A 16,678-nucleotide genomic window follows, 5' to 3' on the forward strand; every position below is an offset into this window, starting at 1 on the left:
TTTTCACACTTGTATTCCATAATAAATAAACTGAGAAGAGATTTTCTAAAATGGACAAAAAATTTTCTCAAAGGGACAGAAGACATTCTAACATAGATGATGAACAGTTGATTAGGTTTCTCAATTAAACTGGAGAACGATAACACTAGAAAAGAGAGTGAATTAGATTCATATGATCATCAAGACGTGGCGAAAAAAGTTAGAAAATAAAGTTGAGCATTTACTCATAGTTTCATCAAGTCAGAATATTACAGTGAACAGAGTGCTAATATCATAAAAAGAGTAATAGGGATAAACAGTAATTTAGTACAGGCCACAACTAGGTGCTTGCAGGATGTACTGTTAGAATAGTAGAGAAAATACTGAGAAGCCATTACACATGTCAGAAAGAGAAAGCAGGTACTTCATCTATACACACGATTTCCCATCCAGTAGTACCAGAAGGTCTTCAGGATCCTGTGGCAGTGTCTTTTATGAGCGTCTGCCATGTGGTCTGGGAGGAATAGCATATATTTATGTGGTAGTAAAATATTGTTTTAAATTGCTGAAACTATATTCTTTAAAAAGGACCAAGGCAAATATTGCAATAGATGAACTGAAGGGTCATTAATGTAAGAATATATGGTAACCCATCAAGTTACTGTCTGATGATGGATCTCAGTTCACTGCAAACAAGTTTGAAGAACATTTAGCAGGGAAAATATAAACCATATATTCATTTACAAATAACATCCGCAATAAACATCCACCAGCAAGAATTATAGATACAAATAAGCAGAACAAGTATATAGAAATGATCGAGAAATTTGAGAAGAGGTCCCATTCAGTACGAAATTGGTTCCTGCAGAGGTAACAGGATATCAGCCTAAAGGATAACCATTCCTAAAACATGTCGTCTGGATTTTACATGATTCTGAAACAGCAGGGCAGTGTTTCTCCAGAAGTGGGAGCAGTGCTGTTTGCTGTGCTGCAATCAATGTGGCGTGCTTGCAGGAACAGAGTAGATTTCCAGTTCAAACCGTCCACAAGGAATTTTTTTACTTAGTGTTTATCATTTCTGGAAGGTTCTCAAAATGTCTGTAGTATCTGCATATTCTGAGATATTCTATGTTTGTATAAATACCAGCATTTCGTACTACTCAATTATTGTATAAATAGCTGCGCACTCTGTCCAGGGGCATAGTTCTGTTCTGGCTCACGTTGGTAATTGTAATAACCATGTTTTGAGTTCTATGTGTTGTACTTCATATAGGAGACTCCAACTAAAATATTAATGCTAGTATTGGCATAGAATCTTCCACTATGAGAAACATGTTCTAAATTGATTATTCCATCAATTCCCTAACAAGTTTGGAAATTAGTGTTGCTGGTGTGTATTTCACTTATTTTTGTAGTGGGATTTCATAAATTTGATCTATTAAGCGACAACTGGTAAGAGTTTCTACAGTTTTCAACAAGGTGGTGATATGAGTATTGTATAGGTTTTATATGTAGGGATTTGCACTGTTTGGTATTTTGTGAATGCCTTGCCAAACTTAAATAATTTAAGATTTGGCCGCATGTATGGCTAATTAGACCATCCACTTAGCAGTCTGGTTCTTATTGTGAATGGACATAGCCAAGTGCATTACATCACTCTCGACAGGCTTTCTTCGGTAAGATGCTATAACCAATTTTTGGGACTCTGAAGAGGAAGGCCAGCAGTTACTACTCTGTAGGACTGTTGAACATTTCCTATGGCCCATCAGTGCAGCTCTTCATAGAGGGTGTCCTGGAATGAAGGCTGGGATGTATATCTATCTTTGGGGACTTACATCTTCTTTTGGGCTACCATTCTGTTCTTCATCAATCCATCTTCATATATTGCATTGTCTCAACTGTTCTTTTTTCTGGTGTATTTAAAAATTGTTTTCGCAGGTCTTTGCAAGTTGAATCTGTGTCCAACTAGCTGTGTCCAGTTGCACATTGGATCAGAAATAATTTAACATTTTCGTAAATAGGAAATCATACTAACCCTTACATTAAAATATGGAGTAAAATTTTGTGTAATAGTGCAAGAGGGTGGATTATATAAATGCTTTATCTTTATAGCTAAAAAGAAAATTTTGTTTTAATAAGTGTGAGGTTATGGTATTGTCAGTATTAAGTCAGGAATAACTTTTTATTGTAATAAATGGAAGACTGTGGTAATCCAGAAGTGATAAGTCCCTTAGACTAGAACATATCTGTATATGATATAAACCAAGTTTCAGTTGTAAAGACAAGATAATGCTAAATAATTATATAGCAATAGTATGACATTATTGGAACTGAGGGCATAAAATCCCTGTGGATTTGTGACTTTGAAAGAAAAACAAGGACAACAGTAATAAGGAATAGTGAAGCTAATTACGATAAGTATATAATTATCTGATATAATTCATAGACTAATAGTTTCCGAAAGCAAGTCAGGAATGGTGTGGATATTTTGTGTGGATTAATAATTTATTAACGAAACGGAAATATAAACATAACTAATGCTCAAGTATTTGTAGGGTAATTAAAAGTAGGCATTCTTCTTAAGATATTTAATATCTGAATTGGATAGCTTAGAAAATGGGAACTTTCTCCCCCATTTACGTGGGGTGGCATGTGAAAGGGTTCAGGATTTGACTCAATAAAATTCGATAATTTTCTCGTATGCTTTAAAGCTGAGAGAATTGATGGCCATCCTTCCAGTATAAAGGTGTGGACCCAGTGCTGAGAATTAGAATGCATCTCTTTGCAGAGGCAAGTTGCTTTGCTTAAGCTGCACTAAATAATTATCTTTCACATAGGTAGAAGAGCAAATGAGTTTAAAATCTTCACGCATTATAAAATTTTCTCAGTCATGAATATTTCTATTTGCCCATTGCACCATAGGATGAAGATTAGATTAGGTTAGTACTTGTTCCATAGATCATGAATACGACACTTTGTAATGATGTGGAACGTGTCAGGTTAATAAAAGGTGTCTATACAAGATATTACATTAGACAAAATATTACATGACACTCAATATTTTTAATTTTTTTGTAGGGGTTGGGAAATTACCCACTTACTATATACAAAAATTCATCTAATGACTAGAAGGAGTTGACATTAAGAAATTCTTTTAATCTGTCAGACTTAGGTAAGTGACCAAAGACTTTTGTGGCAGCATAATTTACCCCCTTCTGAACAAAAGTTAGATTTAACCTTGAGTAGTGAAGATCATCCTTTCTCCTAGTGTTGTAGCCATGTACACTGCTATTACTTTTGAATTCGTTTGGATTGTTAATAACAAATTTCATAAGTGAATGTATATATTGTGAGGCTACAGTGAAGATTTCTAGCTCTTTAAATAAGTGTCTGCAGGATGATCTTGGGTGAGCTCCAGCAATTATTCTGATTATATGCTTTTGTGCAATGAACACTCTTTTACTCAATGATGAGTTACCCCAGAATATGATGCCATACAAAAGCAGAGAATGAAAATAGGAGTGGTAAGCTAATTTACTCAGATGTATATCGCCAAAATTTGCGATGACGCTAATAGCATAAGTTGAGAAATCACCAGTTTTTTGCATGTTATGTGAACTGTTTATTTCAACTTTCTGCACTCTTCCAGTTAGGTATGATTTAAACCATTTGAGCACTGTCCCATTCATACCACAGTACTTGAGCATATCTAGAAGTATTCCATGATTTACACAATCAAAAGCCTTTGATAGATCACAAAAAATCCCAACGGGTGGCTTCCGGTTACTCAGAGCATTTAATATTTCATTAGTGAAAGTATATATAGCAGTTTCCGTTGAAAACCCCTTCTGGAAACCAAACTGACATTTTGTTAAAACTTTATTTTTACAAAGGTGTGAAGCTACTCTACAATACATTACTTTTTCAAGAATTTAGGATATGGAAGTCAGAAGAGAGATTGGGTGGTAGTTGTTGACATCAGACGTATCCCCTTTTTTATGCAGTGGTTTAACAATGGCATACTTCAGTCTATTTGGGAAAATACCCTGCTTCAGTGAGCTATTACATATGTGTCTAAGATTCCCACTTATTTCTTGGGAACAAGCTTTTATTATCCTGCTGGAAATGCCATCAATTCCATGTGAGCTTTTATTCTTGAGAGAGTTTATTATCTTCCTAATTTCAGATGGAGAGGTGGGTGGAATTTCAATCGTATCAAATGGTGTAGGCAAGGCCTCTTTCATTAACAGCCTTGCTTCTTCTAATGAACATGTAGATCCTATTTTCTCTACAACATTTAAAAAATGATTTTTCAAAATGTTTTCAACTTCCAGGTTGTTGTTTGTCAAGTTTCCATTCGCTTCGATGGTAATGCTGTCGTCCTGTACTCTTGATTGTCCTGCCTCCCTTGTAATAATATTCCAAATTGTTTTGATTTTGTTATCAGAAGTATTATCTCAGACATGTCACACATGCCTCTGGGCTTTTTAATAACCTTTCTTAATTTAGCACAGTAGTTTTTATAATATTTGGCTGTTTGTGTGTCATTACTCTTTCTTGTTGTTGGATACAGTTCCCTTTTGTAGTTACAAGATATTTTTATTCCTTTAGTAAGGCAAGGTTTTTTGCATGGTTCCTTATAATTAGATTTAACTACTTTCTTGGGGAAGTTCTCTTACAAGTGTATTATGAAATAAGTTAAATATTAAATTAGCGTCAGGTTCCATGTACACCTCATCCCAGTCTAACTGCTGAAGACTTTCTCTGAAATTTCTAATTGTTGAATCATTAATTGAATGCACAACTTTGCAGGGTAGTTTTGAATTACTAAATGGAGTTATGTCATATACTGTAACTAGCTAAGCATCATGATCAGAAAGCCCATTCTCAACAGGACAAGAATTTATGTATTTAAACCTATCTTGGTCCATAAAAGTGTTATCTATCAATGTGCTGCTGTCCTTTACTACCCAAGTAGGAAAATTAATGACAGATGTCAAATTGAAATAACCGAGCAAGACTTCCAGGTCATTCTTCCTATTACACTCTTGCAGTGAATCAACATTGAAGTCCCCACAAATAATAATTTGCTTTCCCCTATCTGTCAGATAGAACAACAAGGCATCCAAGTTTTCCAGGAATAAATGAAAGTTTCCTGATGGGGACCTATATAATGTTACAATTACGAAAGAGCCCTCCTTCAGTTTAAGTTGACAGGCACATGCTTCTATATGTTGCTCTAGACAAAACTTTTTTGTATCTAAACTTTCCACACAGTGATAACTTTTGACATATATGGCAACTCCTCCTCCCATCTTATTCTCTCTACTCATATGTGCAGCTAGTTTATAACCACTGATATTTACCTTTTCCATATCAGACACAATGTGATGCTCAGACAGGTATAGTATATCGATTGCATTATCAGATTCAATGTCATCTGAACAAACCAGGACCTCATCTACTTTATTCTTCAATCCCGGAATATTTTGGTGAAAAATGGTAACATTATTTTTTACTTTACTTTTGTGAGAATCTAGTTTTTTCTTTAATCCTCCAATATTTTGGTTAAATATGGTAACATAATTATTTACTTTCCTGTTGTGAGAATTTTGTGAGTTTTGGACCTCTTTATAACCTGCCTGCCTGAACTTCTCATTGGACACTGATATTAGACTAAAAAGAGGTACATCCATGAGAACTAGTGTCCTCCCTTATGGATTTCGCTAACAACCCTGCCAGTTTACCCTTCCCTTTCCTATTGAGATGTAAATAGCCTCGACAGGAACCAATCCAATGTCTGACAGAGTGGCCACCCTACGCAACTGATCCAAATCCATATTTACCCTCCTGACAGAGCGGTTCAACTGGGGCTGATCATGCCACACGAAACAGGCGCCACCCCAACATTGGTATGGGTCGTTGCTGAGGCTATTTTCACCAGGTCAACTCAATTCTGTAGCCCTGATCCCTATCAATTCTGTTTCCCACTCAACCCACTATCATTACATGATCCTGCTTTGTGAATCCCTTGTACGAGGAACTTATATCCTCTACCACCTGGCTAAGACTTGCACTTGTCTTGAAAAAGTTTGTGACCAGGTACCTGTCACCTAATTTTTCCTGCAAAATCTGGCCCACACCTCTTCCATGGCTGCTACCTAGCAACAGAACTTTCCTCTTACTTTCTACTTTCTTTGAAACAGTTGGTTCCCTAGTGAGATTCTTTTGCTTCTTAACTACACATACTTCTACTGGAACCTCTTCCATACTTAACTGTGGTAGCAAGACAAATCTATTGGTTGTTTCAATTGGGAAACTGTCAGACACTGTCCTCTTTCTGTGGCCCCTGTTCACAGCTACCACTTCCCACCGCTGTTTGCCCTCCTCCCCCTTTAACCTCTTCAGTTCCTCCCTCACTCTGTCCAAATCATCCTTAAGGGCTCTAATTTTCTCCTCCTGTTCAGCTATAATCCTATCTCTTGACCGAGTGAGGTGGTGCAGTGGTTAGCACACTGGACTCGTATTCGGGAGGATGACGGTTCAATCCCGCGTCCGGCCATCCTGATTGAGGTTTTCTGTGATTTCCCTAAATTGCTCCAGCCAAATGCCGGGATGGTTCCTTTGAAAGGGCATGGCCGACTTCCTTCCCCATCCTTCCCTAATCCGATGAGACCAATGACCTCGCTGTTTGGTCTCTTCCCCCAAACTACCCCCCCCCCTATCTCTTGAGCAAACCCTGCAATAGAATGGATGGAAGTGTCTCGTTTGCTTCCCCAGTTCCCACGCCACTACAATTTCCCCAGTGAAACCACCTGTCACATCAGCTGCACAAAACCCCTGAACTAACTTTCCTACTGCAGCTCACACACTTAGTATCCATGGTAGTTTGGAAATTAGTTAAGAGATTTACTAAGTGATAGCGATAATATATTAAATACAGATGGAAAAGGACACTAAATATGTTTTGGAAACTAATATGTAAGTAAACTATTACCAAATGCACTTACATTTGTGGTATAATGCTAAATATGCACAATCAAAAATTAGGCCTTAACAGCCGAATGTAACCAAAACGAACTTTTTGCGATAAGTGGAAGAATACGTAAATAAAAGAAAAACCTTTAATGACAAGCTTGAAGAGTACACTAATGTCACTGCACAGATTCCTTGAATAAAAAAATGTGACAAATGATTGGAAGACAGTGTGGATCATGCCTGACTACAAGTAGGGTACAGTAACACCACGAGGTGCATTCAAGTTCTAAGGCCTCCGATTTTTTAAATACTTAAAATTGCGACGTTTCCCTTACTTGAACAGCGTGCAATCATTCGTTTTCTGAATTTGCGTGGTGTGAAACCAATTGAAATTCATCGACAGTTGAAGGAGACATGTGGTGATGGAGTTATGGATGTGTCGAAAGTGCGTTCGTGGGTGTGACAGTTTAATGAAGGCAGAACATCGTGTGACAACAAACGGAAACAACCTCGGGCTCGCACAAGCCGGTCTGACGACATGATCGAGAAAGTGGAAAGAATTGTTTTGGGGGATCGCCGAATGACTGTTGAACAGATCGCCTCCAGAGTTGGTATTTCTGTGGGTTCTGTGCACACAATCCTGCATGACGACCTCAAAATGCGAAAAGTGTCATCCAGGTGGGTGCCACGAATGCTGACGGACGACCACATGGCTGCCTGTGTGGCATGTTGCCAAGTAATGTTGACGCGCAACGACAGCATTTTGGGACTTTCTTTTCGTCGGTTGTGACAATGGATGCGACGTGGATGCCATTTTTCAATCCAGAAACAAAGCGGTAGTCAGCTGAATGGAAGCACACAGATTCACCGCCACCAAAAAAAATTTCGGGTAACCGCCAGTGCTGGAAAAATGATGGTGTCCATGTTATGGGACAGCGAGGGCGTAATCCTTACCCATTGCGTTCCAAAGGGGACTACTGTAACAGGTGCATCCTACGAAAATGTTTTGAAGAACAAATTCCTTCCTGCACTGCAACAAAAACGTCCGGGAAGGGCTGCACGTGTGCTGTTTCACCAAGACAACGCACCCGCACATCGAGCTAACGTTATGCAACAGTTTCTTCGTGATAACAACTTTGAAGTGATTCCTCATGCCCCCTACTCACCTGACCTGGCTCCTAGTGACTTTTGGCTTTTTCCAACAATGAAATACACTCTCCGTGGCCGCACATTCACCAGCCGTGCTGCTATTGCCTCAGCGATTTTCCAGTGGTCAAAACAGACTCCTAACGAAGCCTTCGCCGCTTCCATGGAATCAGCGTTGTGAAAAATGTGTACGTCTGCAGGGCGATTACGCCGAAAAGTAACGCCAGTTTCATCGATTTCGGGTGACTAGTTAACTAATCAGAAAAAAAATCAGAGGCCTTGGAACTTGAATGCACCTCGTACTGATGAACAAACACCATCCAATTTCGTTGGTATCCAACTGTTGTAGAATTCTGGAACATACTCCACTCTCAAACATAATGAAGTGTCGAACAGAATGACCTCATCAATGCATTCAGCAGCGATTCCTAAAATATCAGTCACACGAAACTCATCTTACACTTTTATCACTTAATATGCTGAAACCATGGATCGAGAAAACCACATAGGTGCAGTACTTTTTTATTTCTGAAAAATGTTTAACTTGGTGCCAGAGCCATATAAACTTACAGAAATATGATTAAGTGGGGTGTAAAACCAAATTTGCGTCTAGACTGAAGAATTCTTGGTAGACAGGATGCAGCATGTATATTGGGTGGAGAGTCGTCAATAGAAGTAAAATTAACTTCAGTTGTGCCACAGGAATATGAGCTGGCACCCTTATAGGTCATGTTGAATATTAAGGACCTGGCAGGTAATGTTAACAGTATCCTCAAATTTTTGCAGTTGTCTATAACAGATGTATTATTAGAAAAAAGATGCAGAAATAGAAACATTTTGATAATTAAAAAAAATTACAGGGCAGCCAGTGTAAATATAAAGGAAATGCAATGAAATTACTGCAATGAAGAGCTGAAATGGACGTATCATTCATTTACAGCGAAAAATCTATTATAGAAGATGCTGAAAGTGACCCCGTGCAATATCAATACGCAACTGTGAGCGTCTGTGCATATTCAGATTCCGCCAGGAGATAGTTCACATACTGATGATGGCGACTTCACGGGTAATGTTGTGTATTTAGTTCCTGTATTGTGTGTGAATTTTTTTTTGTAGATCTTACTCTTCAGGTGTCCCCACAAAAAGAAATTACATGTTGTTAGATCTGGCGAACGTGGTGCCGATAAATGTTTGCTGACAGTTCGTTCCAGCGATACCTTACACCTGTGGCATGTTGCCCCATATTGCTGGAAGATGCAGTGTTGTCTTTTGTATTCAGTGAGTCGAGCACAATACGTGTCAAAATTTTCATACATGAAACCGTATTGAAGGTAGTCTAAAAAAATATTGGTCTAATGATGCGTGTTCCTGTTACACAACAATTAATGCCGATTTTTTTCATCAAGGAGTTGTTACTGATACATAGTGTTAGGGTTATCCATTAGCCAGTAGCTACTTTTCTGTGAATTCACGTGACTGGTAAGGGAAAACCATACTTCATCATTCTTGATTAATGGATAGGGTTTAACAAATCAACGTTGATATTTTTCAAAAGCTCCCATAATTACTGCCCAACCATCACACAATATGACTTCAAATTTAGGCTTTTCAATATCTGCTTCAACTCCTCCTACTTACATTTGCCTTTCGAGCCAATTTACATATAGACGTCTTTGGGTTCGGAATAATTCTTCGACAAAAATGTGCAATAACTTCTGTAGTGCAAATGAAGGAATTCTTTCTAGTTTTACATTTTGCACAAATCCATATGTGCGCCAGTTTTCATACAGATTCTGTATTGATCTCTTTGCTAGTAATCCTCTATCCAGATATTTCGCCTCCATAGATTTCGTGAATTTCCTTAATCCAACCTGTTTTCACAAATGCTTCCACAATTTCAACTCTTTCTTCTACCAAGAAAGTCATTTTGCAGACTGCAAAGAGAACTGTCTAACTTCACTGATGAAATAAACTGAAAAGCTGGCTGAAGAATCCTGACAATCGACTATTGCCTAAAATTGTCAATTGTGGTATCTTTTTACTCTATTTCAGGAGTAGAAATATTGAATTCACATTCAAAGAGGAGGGGGGCTACTTTTAACTGGGCCATACTGTGCTGTCCCATGGCTTAAACATCAATAATTCATAATTAAAATCAGATGATGATGATGTTGATTTGTTGGGCGCTCAACATCGTGGTCACCAGCACCCACACAGTTTCCAATCTTTCCGTTGCCTGTCTCACCACTACCCGAATGATGAGATGACGAGGACAACACAATCACCCCGTCCCTAGGCGGAGAAAATCCCTGACACAGCTGGGAATCGAACTGGGGATCCCAAGACCCAGGGGCAGCAATGGTAGCCATTAGACTACATGCTGCAGACAATTAGAATAGCTAATCCAAATACAATCTATAGGAATATGAACTGAAATAATCACATACGATCAGTCATAGGTAAGGTAAATGGCAGATTTCGCCCATTAGTGGAATACTGCAAATATTAACATGTACAAAGTAGGATGGCATGAATGGTTTGATGACTATAGGCAGAGCATTATGAAAATGTTCAAAAATTGAATTGGTGGACTTTTGAATGCAGATGCCAACAATTCCAGGAAAGTCAACGTACAAAATTTCAAGAATAAGTATTAAGCAAATAATCTGGAGTTATTCTTCAGGCGTCTACCAGCTGCTGCCACAGAAACCATGAACACAAAATTAGACTATCTGCAGCACACATAAAGCCATTTAAACCATCATTATTTCTGATCCATATGTTATTGGTGAGTGAATAAAGTCTAACATGTGGTATTATGCTAAGTACCCTCTGCCATGCACTTCACAGTGGTTTGCAAAGTATGTACGTAATATGGTGTCATTGTAATGAGAGACAAAACAGAAACTCTGGTTTTTAAGGATGGCAATCGAAACTGACCATGTATTTTTGTTAATTTTTTTATTTATTTTTTCGAGTTTCTTAGATGTTCTCAAAGAGATCTTTAATTTGCAATGGGAGGGCAACAAAAATATTGGTGTAGTTAAATAAAACCCCCTCCTGTAGCATACTCTTTTTTTAGATCATAAAGAATATTGAGGGAACATTAATATTTTTAGTAACAATACACAACAGGGAACAGTTATGTTGAGCAGCTTTAGTAAACACCTGAGGATTTCTACACAGATTTCTCTGTGACTGCCAAGGACAAGCTCCATACATAGTTCTTCAACTCGCTTTGGTGCATAGAACACTTTTTGTTTTGCTAGTGGTTGATTTCTGCAGAATATTATAATATAAGCCATTCGTTGATGAAAACAGCCAAAGTATGCTTTTTTATCATGCTTATGCCATTACTGTCAGATATGATTCTTAAGAAAACGTTACTTTGCTTAAGATTTTGCAAAAGTAATGCCACTTCAGTTTGCTGCCATTATGCAGACCCAAAATCTTAGAGGATTCGACCTTTAAAATCTCATGCTCACACATTTTCAGATTTATTTCGTGTGTAAGCTAATACTTGATGAGAAATGAACATAATTTCTCCTGTCTAGATTGAATGAACGACCATTTCTTTTAAAACAGTTTACCACACCTGCAAAAGTCTTATTTACTTCCTCACTTAATATATTCTCCATGGAATTACTTACCGATGCAGTGGTGTCACAACCAAACATGTTGGCTTTCCATGTTCTGTACATAGTGGCAACGCATTTATAAATATTAGAAATACCGATGTACCCAATATTGAGCACTCTGGCACTCCATTGCAGCTCCAGTATGAAGGTACATGTCGATAATGCATTTCTTCCTGCTATCTTCCACACAGATAAGATCAAGACATTTGCTTACTATAGTATTCATTCTTGAAGTTTCAGCTTTATTCAAGAGATTGTGGTAACTAGCACTGTCAAAATCTTTTGAAAGGTCGTAAAATATTCTATCTGTCATCATCTTGTCATTTATGGATTCCAACACATTGTCAACAAATGTTTGTATTGCATCCACTTTTGATATGCGCTTCTGAAAACCACACTGGTTATTGCTAAGGATGTAGCATTGTTTTACTAAGATGTCCAGCCTTTCTGCTGCCCATAAATATTTCCAGTATCCTATAGAAAACTGAAAGTAATAAAATGCACTCCTGGAAATGGAAAAAAGAACACATTGACACCGGTGTGTCAGACCCACCATACTTGCTCCGGACACTGCGAGAGGGCTGTACAAGCAATGATCACACGCACGGCACAGCGGACACACCAGGAACCGCGGTGTTGGCCGTCGAATGGCGCTAGCTGCGCAGCATTTGTGCACCGCCGCCGTCAGTGTCAGCCAGTTTGCCGTGGCATACGGAGCTCCATCGCAGTCTTTAACACTGGTAGCATGCCGCGACAGCGTGGACGTGAACCGTATATGCAGTTGACGGACTTTGAGCGAGGGCGTATAGTGGGCATGCAGGAGGTCGGGTGGACGTACCGCCGAATTGCTCAACACGTGGGGCGTGAGGTATCCACAGTCGACCTGGGACCGGACCGCAGCGACGCACGGATGCACGCCAAGACCGTAGGATCCTACGCAGTGCCGTAGGGGACCGCACCGCCACTTCCCAGCAAATTAGGGACACTGTTGCTCCTGGGGACAGGACCATTCGCAACCGTCTCCATGAAGCTGGGCTATGGTCCCGCACACCGTTAGGCCGTCTTCCGCTCACGCCGCAACATCGTGCAGCCCACCTCCAGTGGTGTCGCGACAGGCGTGAATGAAGGGACGAATGGAGACGTGTCGTCTTCAGCGATGAGAGTCGCTTCTGCCTTGGTGCCAATGATGGTCGTATGCGTGTTTGGCGCCGTGCAGGTGAGCGCCACAATCAGGACTGCATACGACCGAGGCACACAGGGCCAACACCCGGCATCATGGTGTGGGGAGCGATCTCCTACACTGGCCGTACACCACTGGTGATCGTCGAGGGGACACTGAATAGTGCACGGTACATCCAAACCGTCATCGAACCCATCGTTCTACCATTCCTAGACCGGCAAGGGAACTTGCTGTTCCAACAGGACAATGCACGTCCGCATGTATCCCGTGCCACCCAACGTGCTCTAGAAGGTGTAAGTCAACTACCCTGGCCAGCAAGATCTCCGGATCTGTCCCCCATTGAGCATGTTTGGGACCCGGTCTGCACGTCCAGCACGAACGCTGGTCCAACTGAGGCGCCAGGTGGAAATGGCATGGCAAGCCATTCCACAGGACTACATCCAGCATCTCTACGATCGTCTCCATGGGAGAATAGCAGCCTGCATTGCTGCGAAAGGTGGATATACACTGTACTAGTGCCGACATTGTGCATGCTCTGTTGCCTGTGTCTATGTGCCTGTGGTTCTATCAGTGTGATCATGTGATGTATCTGACCCCAGGAATGTGTCAATAAAGTTTCCCCTTCCTGGGACAATGAATTCACGGTGTTCTTATTTCAATTTCCAGGAGTGTAGGTCGATAGTTTGAAGTATCTGTTTTCTCCCATTTTGTGAATTGATCTTCAAATGCACATTTTATTCTGTTGGGACCTACTCGTTACTCAAGTGACATATTAAAAATATGGTAGAGAACTTTACTTATTTCTCTGCAGCAGTACTTGAATAATTTAATGAAAATTTTGTCAATTTCAGCAGAAATTTTGCTTTTTAAAGACGAAATTATTTTTTCTATTGTCTTCACTGCCGTTGTCTGAACATGTATCTCATCTGTTTTTTGCTTAGAATGTAATGTAAGAATTAGTTTACTTACAGAACCCAACTGCCCTGCTGGACATGCTATTGTTAAGAAATGGTCATTGAAAATATTAGTTGGCATTCAGGAACGTCCAACATATTGCTCCCATATCTTAAACTAACCATTTCGATAGCAGTTGAACTATTCCCTGTTTCATTTTTTACATATTTCCACACAGTTTTCATTTTGTTATTAGATTTATCGGTTTCCTTTTTTAAATGCATACTTTTCGATTTTTGTATCATCTTCTCTAATATCTTATAGTACACTTTATATGGCCTCATAACTTCAAAGAAACCATCTCAGATTAGATTAGATGAACTTTTCATTCCAGTTGATCCATAGTGAGGAGATCCTCATAATGGAGAACATGTGAAAAAAACAAAGAAACCATCTCAGATTAGATTAGATGAACTTTTCATTCCAGTTGATCCATAGTGAGGAGATCCTCATAATGGAGAACATGTGAAAAAAACAAAGAAACCATCTCAGATTAGATTAGATGAACTTTTCATTCCAGTTGTTCCATAGTGAGGAGATCCTCATAATGGAGAACATGTGAAAAAAACAAGAATGCAATAAGTAGTTAAAATGAAAAACAAATGTGCTAACGTATCTTCCATAAATACACATGAAATTACAGTCATGAATGTAGAATGCATAAAAAATTTAAAGATATTTACATTTAAAAGGTAATAAATAATAAATTGAAAAATAATTTTACGATACTTATTTATAACTACTGCATTTAATTGGTACAGAATGCAGATTGTACTGATAATCACATTATTTGATATTATTAGTAGCATGTGCACATCAATTGGTTCTACTAAGAAATTATGGAGTACAAGGAGGTGGCCACCAATAATTAATTTTGCTCCTCTATGAACTGAATTTTATTGCTAGTTAAACTCTTTATGGCTGCTGGTGAGATACTGAAAATGTGTGTTGCTGAATAACGGACGCTTTCTGGACCAAAGTAAGTAATGTTAAATACGTGTGAAGACTATTTTCATTTCTAATACTGATTCAATGAACTGAGCTGTTGATTTGAAAAAGAGGTACATCTTTAATGATAAATTTCATTACGAAATAAATACATTGGGAAGCGGTAGTTAATATCCCTAGGTCCCTACACATGCCTCTGGAAGATGTTTTTGAGTCCACACCACAACTAATTACATGTTTTTGAACTTGGAAAACTTTGTTTCACGAGCTACCCTAAAAACCATATCATATGACATTATGGAATGAATGTAAGCATAATATGCCAGCTTTCCCGTTTTTATGTCCACTATGTCTGACAATATGCACATTACAAATAGAGATTTGTTTAGGCACTTTAGCAGTTCTGTTGTATGTTCCTCCCAGTTGAATTTATTAACAAGCTGTAATGTCAGAAATTTGACACTCCACACTTTCTATCTGTTTGTCGTCATATTTTAGGCTTCTACTGTGTGAAATCTCTTACAAGCTCTGAATTGCATGTTGTGTTTTCTATGCTTAGTCACAAAGAATTGGTTAGGAACCATCTATTAATGGCCATGAAAATTTCATTCACCAGTCTTTCTAAGACTACAGTTGTTTTGCTTTTTATTGCAACTTTTGTATCAACTGCAAACAAAACAGATTTTGCATCTGGTAATGTTGTTGATGAAAGGTCATTAATACATACAGGAGAAAGTAAGGGCGCTAATATGGAACCTTATGGGACTCCATATGTAATTAGTTCCCAATTAGATTTTGCCTGAGAGCTCAATACATGTCTCATCCTGATTACACATGTCAGAGGTATAGGATTTGAACCATTCTGCCGTATTTCCTGTCACAGTGTAATATTCTAGTAAACTTAATTGGATATTGTGATTTACATAGTCAAATGCCTTTGAGAGCTCACAAAAATATCAGCAGCATGTAATTGTCTAATCAATTAAGCATAAAAATGGTTCAAATGGCTCTGAGCACTATGGGACTTAACTTCTGAGGTCATCAGCCCCCTAGAACTTAGAACTACTTAAACCTAACTGACCTAAGGACATCACACACATCCATGCCCGATACAGGATTCGAACCTGCGACCATTGCGGTCGCGCGGTTCCAGACTGTAGCACCTAGAACCGCTCGGCCACACGGCCGGCTCAATTGAGTACATTTCCAGTGTATGTATAGGCAGAATTCTCAATACAAGAGTCCTTTACAAATCCAAACTGCAACTTTATACAATATATTATTTTCTGTCAAATGGTTAAGAAGTTGGCTGCATATTATCTTTTATAAAATTTTTGAGAATGCTGGGTGGAGATTTCTTTATCTTCTTTCTTAAAGGAAGGCTTAACTTCAGCATATTTCAACCATTCAGAAAACATTTCACTGATAAATGACTGGTTACACAGGCACTTAACATGTTATTAAACTCTTTAATTAACTATGTTGATATTTTATTATAATCACTAGAATTTTTTATTTTAAACATTTTATGATGGATATTACTCTACCCATTATTTGATGTACATAAATGTTTGTGCATAGCAAAAGTTAAACTCATACTGAAATGTTTATCATTCTCAAAGTTTACCATGAGTTTCATTCACTGCCATTGGAATAAACACTAAAATTTTCCAAATTCGAAGAATTGAAAATCTGAAAGTCCAACTTACGAAAAACAGTCAAAAATAAAGTTAAAACTCATAGTTGTAAACATTTTTCTTGATATCAGTGTGACATATTTCACTGTGCTCAATGAATCAAGAGTAACTTGTTATGTGATCACCATGGTCATTCTTGTGAGCAACGAAGACAATCT

This window comes from Schistocerca cancellata, chromosome 12 (genome assembly GCF_023864275.1).
Source record: "Schistocerca cancellata isolate TAMUIC-IGC-003103 chromosome 12, iqSchCanc2.1, whole genome shotgun sequence".
NCBI lineage: Eukaryota > Metazoa > Arthropoda > Insecta > Orthoptera > Acrididae > Schistocerca > Schistocerca cancellata.